Raw genomic sequence first — 21,800 nt, forward strand, 5'->3', positions numbered from 1 at the left:
CGGGGTCAGTAGGGGGCCCCATGAGATGCCCCTGGTACCTTTTTCATAGGCATGTTTGAGTTTGGGCAAGGACACAGGGGCCCCATGATCCCCTATTGCCCAGGGGCCCCATGAGTTGTCAGTCCGCCCCTGCTTTCGCAATATATGTGCTGATTCCTGAATGCATTTTATATCTGGCAGCACAGTGGCTAAATGGTTAGCACGTCCGCCTGGCAGTACTAGGGTCGTTGGTTTGAATCCCAACCATGGCACCACCTGCCTGGAGTTTGCATGTTCTCCCTGTGCCTGCATGGGTTTCCTTCCACACTCTAAAGACATGCTGGTGGGTAAATTGGATCCTGTCTAAATTGACCCTAGTATATGAATATGAGTTAGGGACCTTAGATTGTACGCCCCTTGAGGGTTAGGCATTGATGTGAATGTACAATATATATGTAAAGCGCTGCGTAAATTTACGGCGCTATATAAGTACCTGAAATAAATAAGTAATATTGTATGAATCCTTTTGATGGTGTACCATGTCATGGCATTCAGAGTGTTAAAACAAACCATGACAACCTCTGGACTTTGTTGTAGAAAGGATTTGAGCGGCTGTATTTTGCCCTCTAAAACTGGTAACAGTTTTCCTTTTATATGCAACAGGATTTGAGTGCCTTAGAGGACGTCAGTTAGAGTGGTTGTAATACATATCCTCAGTGAAGTATCTGATCGTGGGTGATACAAAATCTTCCTACATAAGTTTTACCTGTTTATCTGCAGCCCACTCTCCTCTAAAGCCATTCAATGTACACAGATCAAAGGCAGGGCGTGGGGAGCTGACATCACATGCACAGCTCAGATAGGGGAGCTGAGTGTAATCTGATACCTGAGTGGAAGGATGAGACACATCCCCATCTTTACAACCTCATGGGGCAGGGGACTCCAAACTTTCTAAACAAAGGGCCAGTTTACTGTTCCACAAGCTTTAGCAGGGCTGGACTGTGGTCGGGAGGGGGTAGAAAATGTCTTGGTGTCAGTGGGAGTAAACAGTGCCCTCTTTTCAGTATTACGGGGAGGAATAGTGCCCCATTGATGGTTTCAGTAAGAGGAATAGTGCCCCATTGGTGGTATCAATGGAAGGAATAGTGCCCCGTTGGTGGTATCAATGGAAGGAATAGTGCCCCATTGTTAGTATCAATGGAAGGAATAGTGCCCCGTTGGTGGTATCAATGGAAGGAATAGTGCCCCGTTGGTGGTAGCAATGGAAGGAATAGTGCCCCGTTGGTGGTATCAGTGGAAGGAATAGTGCCCCATTGTTGGTATCAATGGAAGAAATAGTGCCCCGTTGGTGGTATCAGTGGAAGGAATAGTGCCCCATTGGTAGTATCAATGGAAGGAATAGTGCCCCATTGGTGGTATCAATGGAAGGAATAGTGCCCCGTTGGTGGTATCAATGGAAGGAATAGTGCCCCATTGTTAGTATCAATGGAAGAAATAGTGCCCCGTTGGTGGTATCAGTGGAAGGAATAGTGCCCCATTGTTGGTATCAATGGAAGGAATAGTGCCCCGTTGGTGGTATCAATGGAAGGAATAGTGCCCCGTTGGTGGTATCAATGGAAGGAATAGTGCCCCATTGTTAGTATCAATGGAAGGAATAGTGCCCCGTTGTTAGTATCAATGGAAGGAATAGTGCCCCATTGGTGGTATCAATGGAAGGAATAGTGCCCCGTTGGTGGTATCAATGGAAGGAATAGTGCCCCATTGTTAGTATCAATGGAAGGAATAGGGCCCCGTTGGTGGTATCAGTGGAAGGAATAGTGCCCCATTGGTGGTATCAATGGAAGGAATAGTGCCCCGTTGGTGGTATCAGTGGAAGGAATAGTACCCCATTGTTGGTATCAATGGAAGAAATAGTGCCCCGTTGGTGGTATCAGTGGAAGGAATAGTGCCCCATTGGTGGTATCAATGGAAGAAATAGTGCCCCGTTGGTGGTATCAGTGGAAGGAATAGTGCCCCATTGTTGGTATCAATAAAAGGAATAGTGCCCCATTGGTGGTATCAATGGAAGAAATAGTGCCCCGTTGGTGGTATCAGTGGAAGGAATAGTGCCCCATTGTTGGTGTCAGTAGAAGGAATAGTGTCCCATCATTGGTGTCAGTAGGAGGAGTAGTGCCCAATTATAGGTGTCAGGGAAAGGAACTATACTCCACTGTTGCTTACTAAGAGTCTAGTAAACATCCCGGGTATTATATAACTTGAATCACAAAATAATAAATTATAATATAGTAAATAATCATAAAAAATAATAATATAATAATAATAAATTTAATTCAATAATATAATCAAACCAAAAACACTGAAATTTGAAATAGAGCGCCAAGTTCGCACATCACTGAGCAAAGTCGCAGAATCGTTTTCAGTGTCTGATGAGGAATTTCCCCCACAAATCATTATCACTCAATTCTGCAAGTGGTTCTGATTTACTATCGCTGTTCTCTAGCCGGTCTAAAACCGCTTTTGACATAAAGGGACGCTTTTTGGACGCCATGGACGTTTCTCAGTTTCCAGGCAGAAAGAACAGTAATAATGCAGGCAGGGCGCCGGACAAAGCACTCGGGACAAAATGTATGTGAAATGGTTTGATACAGGAATGTTTTACTATGTGATTTTAGTGTATTTAGTGAATGTCACTTTCTAACATTTTTAAACTTCCGTCCCCCGTACACCCCGACGTCGCAGGGACCGAAACCCGGAAGACAGATGCCGACATCGGCCGGAGGAGATGGCCAGGGACACTGCAGGGGGGACATCGCGGGAGCGAAGGACAAGGTAAGTGAAACAGGGATTCTGGAGCAACGCTGCAGTGTATTCCCGAGTGTAGCTCGGGGGGGTTACCGCTTTTGGTACTGTAAGTTAACCTCGAGCTACACTCAGGAATACCGCCAGGGGGGTTAAGTGACAATTGCACAGTCATGCAACGCTGCACCCAAATTACATTTACATAATTTTTTTCCCATGAATTGAGCTTTCTTTCTGTGGTAATTTATCACCTGTGCATTTTTTTTTTTGCACTATAAAAAAAAAAGACCGACAATTTTGAAAAAAAAAACCCCAATATTTTGGACTTTTTGCTATTAAACATGTCCAGTAAAAAAATAATAAAAATCAAATTTCATCAGAAATTTAGGTCAAAATGTATCCTGCTCCTTGTCTTTGCTAAAAAAAAATTCCAATACGTGTAAATTAATTGGTTTACGTGAACGTTATAGCGTTTACAAATGGTGGTCTAGATAATGGGATTTTTTTTTCCTACTCATAATGGTGGCGATCAGCGACTTGTAGCAGGACTGCGGCGGACATTCTGACACTGGGGGGAACTAACTTGGTGTCACTGACACCCCAGTGACACCAATACAGTGATCCATGCTAAAAAAAAAGCACTGACACTTTATTAATGGTACTGGGCAGGAAAGGGTTAATGTGAGGAGCGATCAAAGGGTTACCTGTGTGCTGGGAGTGTTTTACTAGGGGGCGGGGAGTGTGTGCTTCACTGTAAGCACACTGATCAGGATGGCTGTACTGTGCACAACCATCCCAAGCAGTGTGCTCAAGCTGACAGGGAGGAAGATTGTTTGTAAACAAAACAATCTTCCTCCCCGTCAGAGATGCTCGGTAATCACCGGGTGCCGGCAGGTAATTACCGGCCGGGACTGGGTGATTGACATCACAACAGATGGCGAATGGCGGCGCAGGTAGGGCGTCCTACCTGGAAATGCAGAATGACGTATATATGTGACCCTGCACACAAGTGCCACCCTGTAGCAGTATATCTGCTATAGGGCAGTCCTTAAGAGGTTAAAGTGACAATAAACAATATCCACCACTTATTGACCCTGTAATATATTCTGTTGAATTGTTTCTTGCTGTATTTTTCTGCCTCTTTGTGACATCCTCCCAGACCTCTCCCTTTCCTCCACACTTCTGTTTGTTTGGAACAAGCTGTGCACAATAGTTGTGGTCATGTGTACTGCTCTAGGCACACTACACATCCCATAGTCCATAGCAGGGGCTCATGGGGCCCCTGTGTCCTTGCCCAAACTCAAAAAAGCCTATGAAAAAGGTACCAGGGTCATCTCATGGGGCCCCCTACTGACCCCGGGCCCTCGGGCAATGCCAGAGTTTCCAAATGGTCAGTCCGCCCCTGGTCCATAGTCCCTCTAAGTAGCGAGCAAGAGAGGGCAGCTACATTCCTACATACAGTGGGACCATGGAGAACAAACATAGCCACCCTGTAACAGAAAGACTAAAAAAAATGCAATTAAATAATGTAGCGTGGCGATTTAACATAGGGAATTCATTGATAAGATTGATTGTAGCTCTGTAATTAATGATGGAGCTTCTGGTGTCATGACTCCCACACTGTAAGTCCTGAGATTGCACATTTTCTGAATATTTGGGACGTGAACCATTTAGACCCCGGTCCCGGCTCCACTTACTTCTCTCCCCAGGTCATAAACAGAGCTCAGTACTACCTTGCACAACTGTAGTTTGTGAAACTCCAGCACTGAGCTGAGATTTAGAAGGCATCCTGGCGTAACAAACGTTCCGTCCAGCATTCATACATTTCTGAGGATTATTGATCCGAAGGGGCGCATTCCCCCACGCAGTGATCCCTAACTAGTGGCCATGGAAGCCAGTCCCACATGGAAGAAAAATATATTTGAAATATATTTTAAAAATAGTCTTCCCAAATATATTGACATATATTTGAAATACTACAATTTTGGCCGTATTCAATATACCGTATTTTTCGCTCCATAAGACGCACCTGACCATAAGACGCACCTAGGTTTCCGAGGAGAAAAACAAGAAAAAAAATATTCTGAACCAATGGACTGCACACACAGTACAGGATATGACCAGAGACTGCAGACACAGTACAGGGGATGACCAGAGACTGCGGACACAGTACAGGAGATGACCAGAGACTGCGGACACAGTACAGGAGATGACCAGAGACTGCGGACACAGTACAGGAGATGACCAGAGACTGTGGACACAGTACAGAATATGACCAGAGACTGTGGACACAGTACAGGATATGACCAGAGACTGCGGACACGGTACAGGAGATGACCAGAGACTGCGGACACAGTACAGGAGATGACCAGAGACTGTGGACACAGTACAGGATATGACCAGAGACTGCGGACACAGTACAGGAGATGACCAGAGACTGCGGACACAGTACAGGAGATGACCAGAGACTGCGGACACAGTACAGGAGATGACCAGAGACTGCGGACACAGTACAGGAGATGACCAGAGACTGCGGACACAGTACAGAATATGACCAGAGACTGTGGACACAGTACAGGATATGACCAGAGACTGCGGACACGGTACAGGAGATAACCAGAGACTGCAGACACAGTACAGGAGATGACCAGAGACTGCGGACACAGTATAGGAGATGACCAGAGACTGCGGACACAGCACAGGAGATGACCAGAGACTGCGGACACAGTACAGGAGATGACCAGAGACTGCGGACATAGTACAGGAGATGACCAGAGACTGCGGACATAGTACAGGAGATGACCAGAGACTGCGGACACAGTACAGGGGATGACCAGACACTGCGGACATAGTACAGGGGATGACCAGAGAGTGCGGACACAGTACAGGAGATGACCAGAGACTGCGGACACAGTAAAGGAGATGACCACAGACTGCGGACACAGTACAGGGAATGACCAGAGACTGCGGACATAGTACAGGGAATGACCAGAGACTGCAGACAGTGCAGGGGATGACCAGAGACTGCAGACAGTAAAGGAGATTACCAGAGACTGCGGACCTTTGGGGAGGGAGGGGGAACGGGTACCTGAATTTGACAGGTACCCACTCCCACTTCCACGCAGTTGTCCTTCCTTCTTCTTCCCGGGCCGGCTTCTGTGACAGCCAGGTGCCCACTGCGCATGCGTGGGAAGCGCTGTGCTTTGTGAATGGCCCGGAGCCTTCTGGGACCTGTCATGTGTCTCAGAAGACACCGGACCATTGACAAAGCGCAGTGCTTCTCACGCATGTGCAGTGGGCACCCGGCTGTCACAGAAGCCGCCGCGGGAAGACTGCAGCGCTGGAGTGAGGAACAGGTAAGGTCCTGCAGGAGAGAACAGCTGAGCGGCCGGCCCGGTATTCTGACATGGTGGCGGCAGAAATACCGGACTGGCCTCTTTACATTCGCTCCATAAGACGCTCTGACATTTTCCCCCTTTTTTTGGGGGAAAAAAGTGCATCTTATGGAGCGAAAAAAATACGGTATTTCAAAATATATTTCAATAAATGTATGTGAATATATATATATATGTACTGCATGTTAAAATGCATTTTTATTACAAAATATATGAAAAATATTTTTAAAAATACATTTTCAAGTATACTGTAGGTCTTTAAAAATACAAATCTACATTTTTGGAATGCATTTACTAATATATGTAAAAATATATGTTAAATGACTTTTTTATATGTTCAAAAAAATCTGAATAATATATCTTAAAAATATATATATGTATTTTTAAATATATTCAGATTTTTGAGAAAAGAGAGGGGGAGGCTCCATGTGAATGGACACACGGAGCAGCGGGTGTCCACATAGAAAGCTGCTTGCTATGGGGGAATCCGACAGGAGGTAGGGACCAGAAGTGGCAGTGGGGGACCCGAGAAGAGGAGGATCCAGGCTGCTCTGTGCAAAACCACTACACACAGCAGGTAAGTATAGACCAGGGGCAGACTGACAACTCATGGGGCCCCTGGGCAATAGGGGATCATGGGGCCCCTGTGTCCTTGCCCAAACTCAAAAAACCCTATGAAAAAGGTACCAGGGTCGTCTCATGGGGCCCCCTACTGACCCCAGGCCCTCGGGCAGTGCCATATTTCCAAATGGTCAGTCCGCTCCTGGTATAGACATGTTTGTTATTAAAAAAACAAAACAAAAAAAAGCCCTTAGAATCATTTTCATTTACAGCATTTTTTCACACCTGCCTAAAACTTTTGCACAGTAGCGTATATATTTATATTTTATGTCCAAGAGAGTAATTGGATGTGCAGCAGTTGACTAATTAAATGCATTATGTTCCAGCGTCCAATCACGCGCCGGGGTTGACAGCAAGATTCAGCTATATGGATGAGCACCAGAACTGCTGGTTATTTAACTATCTATCCTGGAAGTTTCCAGCTTTGCTCAGAGTTTCCCATCAGATTGTGTTTAGTAAAGCTGTCAGCATTTGTCATCGCAGCTCTATAGCTGGACACAGGATTGTCGGCTGGACTGTGGCGCTGATTATGATATTTTGTCATCTGTTATAAATTTCTCCTCCGTATGGAATGCAGAGGCGGAATAGTTGTAATATTTGACTGTTTGACTTTCCTGTAATCATAAATCCTAGAAATGGTTTACAAATCCAAAATGTTTTAGCTTACTGAATCACATAATTACGTGAAGACCTTTTTTTGGATAAACTTTTGTAGAGTTAATGAGCTGCGTGTTCTCATGAACTGCTACACTGTTAGGCTCCATGTACACTGCAGCTGATAAACTCACATTTAGGAGCTTTTCTGTGTTTTTTTATTTTTTAGCAGCCCCTGAATTCTCCCTAATGTTTTCCTGTGTGTTCATATACCAGGGGCAGACTGATAACTCATGGGGCCCCCGGGCAAAAGGGGATCATGGGGCCCCTGCGTCCTCACCCACACTCAAACCATACTCAAAAAAGCCTATGAAAGGTACCAGGGGCATCTCATGGGGCCCCCTACTGACCCCAGGCCCTCGTTCAGTGCCTGAGTGCCCGAATGGTCAGTCCGCCCCTGCCATGTACACATCGTCGTTTACAGTCATTTACAGGCAGTTGAGTTTACAGTTGTTTTTTTTTTAACGCACCAAATTTGCGTTCGGGAGTAGATTTTATCGGCGTTTCAAATGCCAAACGCTTGTAAACGCATTTATAAGCGTTTGCGTTTGGAAATTTTTTTTAACTCTTCCATTTCCAGATGCTGTCCAGAGCCTTGTTTCATCATGAAAAATGCATGCAAAGCATTTTTCCGGTACTCAAATGGACCCGGTACACCATACTTTGAGAAAATATGTTAGACACGGCTGCGATAATTTCTGCACAGAAATGAGCCGGAACACATCCAAACACTACAAAAAAAAGACAGCTAATCTCAACACATACTGCTCTCTCTGCTTCTGCTCTCTCTCTTTCTCTCAAAATGTATGAAATAGTTAATTTTGTACTGTTTTTCAGTGCATTCTGGGCATTTTGGAAGGTCTCCTGAGATTATCTTTAAAAAAACACTTCTAAACACAAAACGCTCATAAACGCGGTATGCAAACGCGGCTAAACAGGCATTTTTTAACCTCCGTTTTCTAGCAGTCAGTTTCCATCGTTCAGAAGTGTCCCGTGTACATGACTATGGGGTTATTTCCTCCCATATAGAAGGGAGACACCATATAAAGAATCTCAGCACAGCTTTTAGGCACATTGGACATTTCTCTATCTCTCCTAGTTGCTGTTCCTCCTGGCAGCTGCATTTTGGCAGAAAAAAAACGTTTAACGTTTGTAAACGCGTTTAAAGTGTTTAGACGCGTTTAGCTGAATCAAGCATTTGGGCGTTAAATCATTTAATTGGCCAGAATAATAGATAATTCTGGCCAATTGAATTAACCCCGTCCAGCTGTTTATCTACGTAGCGCTGTAAAGCGGGTAGACGTTTTTTAAACGTCCCCCCGCATCCATTGCCTGTGCGCGCTCCCTGGGAGCGCATGGTGCCCGCTGTGTCCGGGACCTCTGTGTGAGGTCCCGATTATGTCATCACTGATTGGCCAATCAGTGATCACATGAACAGTAGTAAGCAAGATGTCACTTCTGACATCATTGCTTACTATGTGTGAAATCTGTGATTGATCACAGAGGTCACATGGCACAAGGCTATTCACAACAGCCTTGCACCATGTGACAAGCTGTGACCAATCACAGCTCTCACAGTATTTCTCAATGGCTGCAAGAATGCAGCCAGAGAGAAAAAGAAATTATTGCTTTTACAGCCTTTATAGGTGTAAAAGCAATTAGTGTAAAAAAAGAAAAAAAAATCTTCATCACACCCCACCAGTAGTACAGTGTCCCCATGGTGACCCTGTACTGCTAGGGTGACAGTATGTTAAAAAACATAAATAATAATATATAAAAGAAATAAAAATGTAAAAAAAAAAATGTGAAAAATTATAATTTATGGTTATAAACTAATTTGGGTTATTATTTTGTTTTGTACTAAAAAAATAACTGAATACATTTTGGCCAAGACTTATGAAAAAAGATTATTTATTTGCAAAATTGTATATGAAAAACACTTTAAAAAAGTTTTGGACTTTTTCATTTATATAGCAAAAAAATAAAAATCCCAGTGATGAATAAATACCACCAAACTAACGTTTTATCTGTCTCCAAAAAATGCAAAAAAATTAGTTAGGGTACACTGTTGCATGACCGCGCAATTGTCATTCAAAGTGTGATAGCGCTGAAAGCTGAAAATTGGCCTGGACTGGAAGGGGACTGGCAGGTGGCACTGATGGGCGTTGATAGGCATCACTGATGGGCACTGAAAGGCAGTACTCATATATGGCACTGATAGGCGGCACTGACTGGCACTGATAGGCGGCACTGATTGGCAGCACTCATGGGCGGCACTGACTGGTACTGATAGGTGACACTGATAGTTGGCACTGAGAGGCAGCTCAGATGGGCACTGATATGTGGCATTGATGTGCACTGATGGGCACTGACAGGTGGCATTGATCGGCACTGACAGGTGGCATTGATGGACATTGACAGGTGGGACTGATGGGGCTACACTGATCATCAGTGCCCTGATGATCAGTGTAGATGTCCCCTCCGCGGAATGCTGATTACCGGCTCTCCTCTGTCAGCGGGACAGCTCGTGAGGAGAGAAATGCCGATAACCAGCATTTCCTTATTTACGTGATCAGCTGTGATTGGACACAGCTGATCACATGACCGAGCCAAAGTCATCGGCTCTTTCCGCTGATCGGTGATCCACTGTGTCCCAGGGACACAGCGCACCACCGATCTCTGCGCACCCCCAGGGGCGTGCATGCGTGATTGGAGTGGGAGGACTTTATATGACATCCTCCCGGAATAAGAGAACCACCGTGCGCCCGTCATTACCTTATATGGTGGGTGGGAGGCAGTTAAGCCTTTTTGGATAGACCTATATTTCTGAGGGAGAGAGCAGGCAGATTTCAGCAATAAATATAAAATTTGATTTAATCAAAGCTCACCAACATTCTCCTAGTCATTCATGAGAATTTTTGTTAAAACGTGGACTACGTGGATTCAATATGCCCACCCTTATAAGCTTACTGCTACCCATGCGCAACTATAGGCACTGAAGCCCCAAGATTCCGGCTAGGGTGTCCCTGTTGTCCTTTCCTGATTTCCTCACTGGCCACTTTATTAGGTCCACCTTGCTAGTCCCGGGTTGGACCCCCTTTTGCCTTCAGAACTGCCTTCATTCTTGGTGGCATAGGTGGCACAAGGTGTTGGAAACATTTCACAGAGGTTTTGGTCCATATCAGGGGCGGACTGACCATTTGGAAACTCGGGCACTGCCCGAGGGCCCGGGGTCAGTAGGGGGCCCCATGAAATGCCCCTGGTACCTTTTTCATAGGCTTTTTTGAGTTAGGGCAAAGACACAGGGGCCCCATGATCCCCTATTGCCCGGGGGCCCCATGAATTGTCAGTCCGCCCCTGGTCCATATTGACATGAGTTACTGTTGCCTAGCTATCATCTCGAACCAGTCTGCCCATTCTCCTCTGACATCAACAAGGAATTTTCCTCCACACAAATGCCGCTGGATATTTTCTCTTTTTTGGACCATTCTCTGTAACCCTAGAGATGGTTGTGTGGGAAAATCCCAGTAGATCAGTAGTTTTTGAAATACTCAGACCAGCTCGTCTGGCAGCAACAGCCACATTCAAAGTCACTTAAATCCCCTTTCTGATGCTCCGTTTGAAATTCAGCAAGTCCTTTTCACCACGTCTAGATGCTTAAATGCATGGAATTGCTGCCATGTGATTGGCTGATTAGCAATTTGTGTTACCAAGCAATTGAACAGGTGGACCTAATAAAGTGGCCGGTGAGTGTATATTTCTTTGTTTTCTGCATAGCAGACCCAACAATCACACCAAATCTATGAGCACCCCTTACTTTGTTGCAAAGAAACAAGCAGAGGGTGCAAGGGCCTAGTGCATTACCTTCTAAAAATGAGATTTATTGAATAAAAAGTAGTATACTCACAAAAGAATAAAAGGCACATCACAAAAAATACAGCATGGTCCAATCTCCCTACATGGTGGCTGTTGGGGGACTGTAGGCCTCCAAATGGCGGAACCTCTGCCAAAAAAACTGGCGGGTTTTTTTAAGCCCATTGTTCATGGAGCCTTACCTGCACATATGTTCAGAACAGAATCTTATCCTTTTTATCCACTTGACCTCCAGAACGTTTAACTCCTCTCATGACCAGGGTATTTTTTGCTTTTCAGAGCTGTACTAAAAGGCAATTGCTTGGTCATGCAACACTGTATGCAAATGAAATTTGAATCATATTTTTCTATTTTTTTTATGTAAATCAAACATTAAAACAACTACTTTGATATAAAATATATTCACTAAAAAATAAAAAAAAATCAAATTTTTTCAACAATTTTGACTAAAATGTATTCTGCTACATGCCTTTGGTAATAAAAAAAAATCCAATGTGTGTATTAATTAGTTTGTGTGAAAGTTATAGCTTTTACAAACTATGGTATCTATACTAAAATTTACGCAGCTATGATGTTATACTGGTAATGGTGGTGATCAGCGTCTTTTAGTGGGACTGTGATAGTGTGGCCGGCAATCTGGTGCTAGCTGACGCTGGCTGGGAGGTGCACTAACTGACACAGTGTACAGTATTAACATGAATCACTGTATCAGTCACTGTACTAATGACACTGGCTGGGAGGGGATTAACACCAAGGGGCAATCAAACCGTTAAATGTGTGCCTAACAAGTGAAATATGTGTTAAATGTGCTGTTTCTACTAAGACATTTGCCTGTTATTTATCCCTGCTTTGCAGGGACAAGAAACAGCCAGATCACTTGTGTACATAGTCCAGTATTGCTTGTATAGGACTCATTTTTAATATTCAAAACAAACTCCCCCATCCATCCATGTCTCTATGCTTTACAGGGGTTAGGTAATAATATGGAAAAACTACATGACTTGCGACGTGTGAAACTGACTACATGTTGTGCATTGAAAGCGGAAGTGATGTAACATTCTTTTGTTTCTGCTGTGTGATGAGACACCTAGCTAACAGGTGGGAAGCCTCACTTTCATCATTCACTGCGTGCTCTGCTAGTAATACGGAGTCATGTCAGAGCTTACTGAGCTTCAAAGAGGACAAACTGTTGGTGTCGCTTAGCTGGTGCTTCTGACTGAAGTTGCCAATTTATTTGCCGTGTTGCGAGGTACAGTAACAAAGGTGAGTGGGGGGGGGGGGGGGAGCTGTAATTGCCAAACCATTAATGACCAATATTCATGCTCAGAAGAGGAGAGAGTGGTGCAACACCCATAAATTGTGGACTATAGATCAATGGAAGAATAATTCGGTCCGATGAATCAAGCTTCACACTCTTCCCAACCACCGGACGTGTTTATGTGTGGCGCACACCCTCCCAACCTTACCACCAGGACTGTCTTGCACCAATGGTAAAGTATGGTGGTGGCGCAATCATGATTTGGGCAGCCATATCTTGGTATTCTGCAGGCCCCATCATCACTTTGAAAGAGTTACTGCCAGCGACTTTGTACAAATTTTGGCCAACCATGTCCACCCCATGGTGCAGACATTGTTTCCTAAAGACAACGCCATTGACCAAGATGATAATGTTCTGATTCACACAGCTGTTTTTTTTCCCCTTGTTTTGTTCAGCTTTTTTTTTTTTTTTTGTTAAAGTAGAATTCTTTTTGTTGCTGAGCAGAATTAAAATGCAAAATGCAGCAAAAAAGTGGCAAACACACACTACCATGCATTTCAGCAGCTTCTCCATTGAACTCCATTGTAGCAAAAACACTGCTTTTTGCTTTTATAAAAGTCCCTGACCCTTTCCAAAAAACGCAGCAGCTCAAAAAAGCATAGATGTGAACCTGTTCCATAGGAAACCATGGTAAATGGACTGTAGTGAGTTTCTGCAAAAAACACTAAAAAACTCCTTGGTGTGAACAGAGCCTTAAAAAAATCACTTTAATCTCCTGAAATGACATTAATAATTTAAAGCTTAGATGCGATTTTAGTGATCAGGTTTAGATCTATGTTAAATGAACTGTAGTGCTGTGACGGGAGTCACTTTGGGTGGGGGGGCCCATGGAACCCAGCTCACTTTGGAGAGGTGGGGAGACCCCTGTCTCAGCTCCCCATATCACTATTATGTGTAAGTCACCCTGTGCCTGTTAGGGGTATAGGGCGATCTGTCCTAATAATTGGGTGGGGGGTTTGTTGATTATTTAATGCCATGTGGTTGCATCCCATTGTTCTATTGTGTGTCTTGCTTGGGAGCAAACTATTATGGGATGTATGTGTCAGGAATGGACTCGCCAATGGTGGTGGGACTCACCTGCCTTGTGGGCTGCAGTGCCAAGGCTGGCCAGCGGGTGCTCTCAGCAGCCAGAATCTCACTCCTGCAATCAGGCCATCACCTGAGGCTGATTGCAGGAGGTGTATTTAAGCAGGACCAGGCCTGTGATCAGTGCCTTGGTGTATGTTTCCCATGAGCCCCTGTACCCTGTCTGCTTCCTGCCTGATCCTGACTCTGAACCTGACTCTGAACAAACTCCGCCTGTCCTGACCTCGGCTATTCCTGACCACTCTTCCGCTTGCTCCTGGTACCCTGTTTGCCCGTTAGCTACCGACCCGGCCCGCCTGACTACGTTGTGCTCCACATATATATACATATATATATATCAGTTTAGGTTTGGGTTTGTTTCACCTTGTTGTATGTATTTGTGTTAGTTTTGGGTTTGGTTTGTTGCACTGTGTTTATGTTTGTGTTGTCCTTAATAAATTATCTTGTTTACACGCTATACCTGAAGTCTGTGTTTCCCTGTGTCGGTCCACACACCTCTGGTCATTCCCGGAGCCCTGACATTATGTGTTTGTGTATTGGCTTGGTGGGGGGGTGTGTCTCCAGCAGCCCTCCCCCCCAATGGGACTGTCTGTTGGTGTGTCTCTTGTTACTAAATGTAGATTGCCCCACCCTGTGTCATTATGCAGGGAGGGGGGGTTGTCCCCTGAGTGTATATATCTTGTATCTGTGTTCAAATAAACTAGTCTACTTCCTGGTTTACTTTGAGACTGGTGTCATCTAGTCTTGTATGGTCGGCTGTGGTGTCTGTTGTCGGTGTTCGGATGGAGAGGCGGTATCCTAACGGAAGTAACCAAGTGCAGTCGGGGTCTGATTCCGTTACAAGTGCGTTTCTGCAAAATGCAAATGCATGCATTGGTGTGAACGGAGCCTAAAAAAACTTTTCCTAGGCAACTTCCAACCTTCACAGCGGCAGGATCCAATGAATGGGAGCGATTTTCTAGTTTCGGTACATCATGCATTTAATAATCGCTATGAATAATTCAGTAGCCTTCTTATCATCCACATAAATTGTTGTACACCCAGTGAAATGAGTTGTTTACTATACACTGTTCTCATTATTCCATTAGAAGTCACCCTGTGGGGATAAAACAGCTTTGGGAGCAAACCAAAAGATAAATGATAAAACCAAGGAATGGCTGCGTACAACTGCTTTATAATTGTGTGAATGATTTTACTTTTTATGAAGAACAACCATCAATTTTCAGTAAATATTTATTTCTTGGATATTTGTATGAAGATGAATATACAGATGGAATATATGTAGAGACACTGATTTACCTGTTTTGTATTTCTGGATTGGTGTTTCTGTCCTTTCAGTTCTGAGATTCACACAGCTCAGTCACACAGACCAGTCTACCAGAGCAGGAGACCTGATTTCTTCTCTGCTGCAGTTACATAAAACTTTCAGGTTTTGTCCCTCCCCCAGCTTGTGACTGGACTGTGAGAGGAGAAGCAGCAGACTGATGAGCTCATCTCTCTGTCACTCTGCTGTCTCCTCCTATCAGCATGCTGCTTGCCTGCACATGAGCTCTGCAGTACAACCAATTGACTCCTTGTGCTGCTTCTCCCTCTTCCAGTCTGAGCTTACATGTGATGGTGCTGACCAATCAGAAGCCGCCTAGCCTGTATTGTCAGTACTGCAAGGAATGGAGAGAAAGCTGGGGGTATTTCAAATCCCCCGATCTATGAAGCAGCGGATCAGCAAACAGGGATACGCAATTTGGTACAGTGGGGGTGGGAAGGGTGTCTAGTGGATGACTGGAACTTAGGCTGGCCATACACTATACAATTTTCTGTCCAATTTCTGCCCGATTTCCTTTAGATTTACCTTCAACTATATAGTGCAAGGGTCTGCCTAATTGAATACAATTGAAAGTGTTGTTCAGGTTTGACCTCATATTATATGGTTTTTGGTAAATCTAAAGAAAAATTCTCAAGAAGATTATAAAATGTATGGCCAGCCTTAGGGTTGCCACCTCATCCCTTTAAAACCGAACTCATATTTATTACTCAGGTTCTGTGGCTGATTAAGGTGATAATTAAACTCACCCAGTACCTTATGTGCATTAAATTATCCTCAGAACCTGTGTAATTAATATGTGTTTGGATTTAAAGGGATGAGGTGGCAACCCTATTGGAACTGCTGGAGGCTGGGGGGAGAGAGAGCCGCTGGAGGCTGGGGGGAGAGAAAGCCGCTGGAGGCTGTGGGGGAGAGAAAGCCGCTGGAGGCTGTGGGGGAGAGAAAGCCGCTGGAGGCTGTGGGGGAGAGAAAGCCGCTGGAGGCTGTGGGGGAGAGAAAGCCGCTGGAGGCTGTGGGGGAGAGAGCCGCTGGAGGCTGGGGGGGAGAGAGCCATTGGAGGCTGGGGGGAAGAGAGCCATTGGAGGCTGGGGGGAAGAGAGCCATTGGAGGCTAGGAGGGAAAGAGCCATTGGAGGCTGGGGGGGAGAGCCACTAGAGGCTGGGGGGAGAGAACCGCTAAAGGTTTGGGGTGAGAGAGCTGCTGGAGGCTGGGGGGTGAGAACTTCTTGAGGCTGGGGGTGAGAGAGCTGCTAGAGGCTGGGAGGAGAGAGCCATTGGAGGCTGGGGGGAGAGTGCTGCTAGAGACTGGGGGGGAGAGAGCCATTGGAGGCTGGGGAAAGTGAGCTGCCGGAGGCTTTGGGGGAGAGAACCACCAGAGGCTGGGGAGGAGAGAGCCGCCGGAGGTTGGGTAGTGGAGAGCCGCTGGAGGCAGGGGGGGGGGGAGAGAGTCACTAGAGGCTGGGGGGAGAGTGCCGCTGGAGGATGGGGGGGAGAGAGCCGCTGGAGGCTCGGTGGGAGTGAGCTGCTGGGGGGGAGAGCTGCTGGAGGCTGGGGGGGGAGAGAGCCTTGGGAGAAGCAAGAGTAGCCCAAGCCGCAGCCGCTGATGTCCACAGTGGGATCGGGATCCAGAGCTGGTGGAACCCGTCACGCAGGGAGATTTCCCGCACTGCTCCTGTGTGAAGTCAGGCTCAAAGTCACTATGCCACGCCTGGATTTGCACAGGAGCTATGCAGGACACCGCATGCAATTCGCATAGGAATCGTACAGCATTCTTGTTCTAATCGCTTGCAATTCTCTGCAGTGCATACAAAATGAAAGGGCTCAAATCACACTGCAAAGGTATCGGTTTTGGTATCAGGAGCATTTGCATGAGAACGAATACTTGTACACGTACTCGGTATCAGTGCAACCCTAGCTGATTTGTATCTTTTTTATATCTGCTTGGAATTCAGCTGTGCTGGACATTGACTTTCCAATATTTCATGCCGGTCGTATCACGTTTTATCACGATGATTAATATGAAGATTGCAACCGCCAGAGGGCAGCTATTTATTTGCAGTGCAGCGGACATAACACTGTAGTAGGGATTTGCACTTTATTATACAGTAAAACTTTGAGAATTTCCACCTGAAGGTCATCCAAAGCCACAAGTGTTTCCTGACAGAATGTGGAAAGAGTCCTGTGTTAACAAGACCATTTTATTGTGTGATCAGAAATTAGGACAGATATATGGAAACGCCTGACTTTCTAACTTTTCACCTAGGTTCACACCTACGTGTTTTCTGCTGTGTTTTGCATTTTGCACAAACGCAGTACAGTCCATTTAACATGATTTCCTATGGGACAGGTTCACATCTCTGCATTTTCACCCGGTGCGTTTTTTGGAAAGGGTCAGGGACTGATTTAAAGTCAAAAAGTTGCATTTTTGGTTCTATAGACTTCAGTGGAGACGCTGCAGAAAAGCATGTAGTGCATTTTTGTTGCATTTTATTCCACCCAGCAACAAGTTGAAAAAAGAAAAAAATGGAAAAACGCAGCAAAAACGCACTGCAGAAATGGATCAAACGCAAACCGCATAGGTGTGAACCTAGCCTTCGACAACCTCTCTCACCTAATGTGTACCTGTAGTGAATGCCAGGTGGAGCTTTCAGTGACTTCACAAATCTGCATGGATGAATTACTGACATGGCACAATATACAGAAAAAGTAGAATTAAAATGTTTTATTAAAAGCTATCTCTGAACTCCAGTCAGTTGCTTTGCCTAGACTGAGAAGATGTCAGCGAGTTGCATGTAGGAAGAAGCATTTCCTCAGTCTCCTCTCCCTCAGTGATCAGATTGCAGCTTTGTAGCAAGTCACAAGGAGAGTAGCTACAGCAGGGGCTGATCTGAGCCAATATCTCAGTCCAGGAAAAGGACAGTGACCCTGGATGATGTCTGAACAAAGATGGCTCTGTCCTTCTGGAAAAAACAACAGATAATTCCATTGTTAGGGGGGTTGCTGTGATCTCTGGGAGAGGTGAAAAATACTCAGTAAAAAGATGTAAGGGAGAAGGGGGAAACTTAATTAAAGTGTTACTAAACCCACAACAGTGAAATCAGTCTGTATATGTAGTAAAGCATGCTTGTTATACTCACTGTGGAACCTAAGAGGCTAATCCTCTGCATTGTGTGAAAAGGATGTTTGATCCTGTCTGCTCTGATCCTTACCTTCTTCTGCTGTCCCCACTTCATCTGCTGATATTACAGAGCCTGCAAGCTCAGTGGTGGTGATGATGGTGGCGGTGGTAGTGGTGGTGATGATGGTAGTTGTGATGATGGTGGTGGCGGTTGTGATGATGGTAATAGTGGTGGTGATGATGGTGGTTGTGGTGATGGTGGTGGCGGTGATAGTGGTGGTGATGATGGTGGTTGTGATGATGGTGGTGGTGGTTGTGATGATGGTAGTGGTGATGATGGTGGTGGTGATGGTGGTTGTGATGATGGTGGTAGTGGTGGTGATGATGGTGGTTGTGATGATGGTGGTGGTAGTGGTGGCGATGATGGTGGTTGTGATGATGGTGGCACAACAGCAGCAAGTTGGCAGTGGTAAGGAACTAGATGGTCATACAACAGGACCGCTTCCACCTCTGGGTCTGGCCTTCATTGCAATCTGAAAAACCCCACCTCCTATGCCAATGACTCCAGTGGTATATTTTGGTTTTGTTCTGCCCTAGGCAACACAAAAATCTGGTCGTCTCCCAAGCCCTTCCCAGGAGAGAGAGAGAGACTCACCATCACAGCTCTCCTGAATGAAACCATTTCTCTGCTTCACCAGTGCTGCCTATATCACTCACCTGGCTCCCTTCCCGGAGCCTGATGGCTAGTCCCCCAGCTCCTCTCACTCCTCCCTTCCCTCTGCCACCCAGCCCTGATGCCCCTTGAATCCCCCTCCTACAAAGTGCCATCCGCTCCCGTAACTATATAATGTAGGTCTGTAATCATTAATACATCATAAATGAGTGTTCTCTCTTAGTGTAAATATCTGAAGTTGACCTCAGCCACTTGCAGTCCCTGTACAGCAGGGCTCATACTGGGGGGGAGCAGCAAAAGGAAACAATCAATTGTGCTGCAGTGCAGGAAGCATGCTGATAGGAGGAGAGAACCAAGTGACAGAGAGATGGGCTCATCGTTGTTCTGCTTCTCCTTCACTGTCCAATTACAGACTAGAAAAGGAACAAGACCTGTGAATGTTTCTTACTTACAGCAAGAAAAAAAATCAGGTCTCCTAGATTGTAAGCTCCAAGGATCAGGGCCTTCCTATCCCTCTTGTATTGAACTGTATTGTTGCTGTATTGTCTCCCTTTATATTGTAAAGCGCTGAGCAAACTGTTGGCGCCATATAAATCCTGTTTAATAATAATAAGGTCTCCAACCTGTATCCCTCCCAGGGGCGGACTGACAACTCATGGGGCCCCCGGGCAATAGGGGATCATGGGGCCCCTGCGTCCTTGCCCAAACTCAAAAAAGTCTATGAAAAAGGTACCAGGGGCATCTCATGGGGCCCCCTACTGATCCCAGGCCCTCGGGCAGTGCCCGAGTTTCCAAATGGTCAGTCCGCCCCTGATCCCTCCTCCACATGTAACTTAGCATTTTGTCATAAGTCATTTCCCATGTAATTCCGGATTTTATCTTTTTCAATACTTGCATGCTGTGTGAATTGTCTGTCACCTCTGGATTTTCCTCCTGTCGGACGGTCTGTACTGTTGTTTCCTGACTTGCTGGAAAGTGTGCTATTAACGCAATCAAACTATTTTAACTCTGGATTCTCGGATGTGAAAATCACTGCACTTTACGTATTCCTTATTCAATCTGCCATCCATGAAATTGAAAAATCAACATTTGTTCAAGAACTGCACAAAATGCTTAATGGATAAGTATACCTTTCATTACATGTTACACCCATAGTTAGGGTGGAAGATGTTATGAAAGCACCGGCCCCTATTTCCTGACACTTACTCACTTTAACAGCTATGGGGGGATCTCCCCCCCCCTCCCCTCCAGCTGTCAAATGTTAAAAAACATGGCCGTGATGGGCTCAGCTCACACAGACGCATCACTCCTCTGTGAATAAGAAATTACAACCTTAGTGGCTGGTGGCTTGTAGTTATCAATGAAATTAACCACTTCCAGTCCGGACACTTTCACCCCCTTCCAGTCCAGGACAATTTTCAGCTTTCAGCGCTATCACACTTTGACAATTGCGCGGTCATGCAACACTGTACCCATATGATTTTTTTTTTAGCATGTTTTTTGAGACAGATAAAACTTTATTTTGGTGGTATTTATTCACCACTGGGATTTTTATTTTATTTGCCATATAAATTAAAAAGTCCAAAAATTTGGAAAAAAAAGTGTTTTTCTTATAATATTTTGCAAATAAATAATCTTTCTTCATAAATCTTGGCCACAATTTATTCAGCTACACTGATTGCTTTTACACCCATAAAGGCTGTAAAAGCAATCATTTCACCTTCTCTCTGGCTGCAGCCATTGAGAAATATTGTGAGAGCTGTGATTGGTCACAGCTTGTCACATGGTACAAGGCTGTTGTGAATAGCCTTGTACCATGTGACCTCTGTGATCATTCACAGATTTCACACATAGTAAGCAATGATGTCAGGAAGTGACATCTTGTTTAATACTATTCATGTTATCACTGATTGGCCAATCAGTGATCACATGAATCAGGACCTCACACAGAGGTCCCATACAGTGATCTCCGGACACAGCGGGCACCAATCACAGTGCTGTGCTCTCCCAGGGAGCGTGCACAGGCAATGGATGCAGGAGGACATTTAGAAATGTCCACCTGCATTGGCAGCACTCCCTTCTGGCTGTTTATCTACATGGGCCAGACGGTAAGAGTTTAATTGAATCTTCCTGTCATTATATCTGCTTGCTCGTACATCTCGTACGGGCAAGTAAATATACTGACAGACCTGCAGGAGACCTGCATGGCACCAGCAATCTGTAACTCCTCCTCATTGGCCTACCTCTGCACAAGCTATCCCCACTTCAGTCTATCATTAAAGCTGCTGCCAGATTCATCCACTTCACTGACCAATCAGTGTCAATCTCCTCCACTGGCTTACGATTGCCCAACAAATAAAATTTAAAATACACTCAACAGTACACAAAGCTACATAGTTACATTGTTAGTCTGGCTGAAAAAAGACAAAAGTTCATCCAGTTCAACCATAGAAAAAAAAAAGTTATAATCCTACACCCACAATTGATCCAGAGGAAGGCCAAAAAAACCCAGCAAAGCATGATCCAATTTGCTCCTGCTGGGAAAAGAATTCCTTCCTGATCCCCCGAGAGGCAAGAAATCCATAACTTTGCCCAGAGCTATATTACCAGCCTTCACTCCTCCTAAGACTTCCTGCTTTCTAGCTCCTTCAACACTTTCTCCTATGCTCTCCTCCAGGACTTCTCCAGAGCCCTTCCCTTCCTACGGAACTCCCTACCCCAATCTGTTTGTCTATCTCCTACTCTATCCACCTTTAGGCAATCTATGAAGAAAGAAGAACAATCAAGCACAATCCAGACTGTGATTCAGCTCTCCAACATGTACCCAGCACAATAACATCACTTTTTGGTTGGACTGACCTTTTAACCATTGCTCTATACTGTATTTAACTAATGATTTCCCATCTATAAACACAATCTGAATTATATTTCACCCTGTCCCCCCATTGTTTAGTGCTTCTACCA

The sequence above is a fragment of the Staurois parvus genome, unplaced genomic scaffold (genome assembly GCF_062004578.1).
Source record: "Staurois parvus isolate SC_StPar_1 unplaced genomic scaffold, SC_StPar_1.0 ptg000811l, whole genome shotgun sequence".
NCBI lineage: Eukaryota > Metazoa > Chordata > Amphibia > Anura > Ranidae > Staurois > Staurois parvus.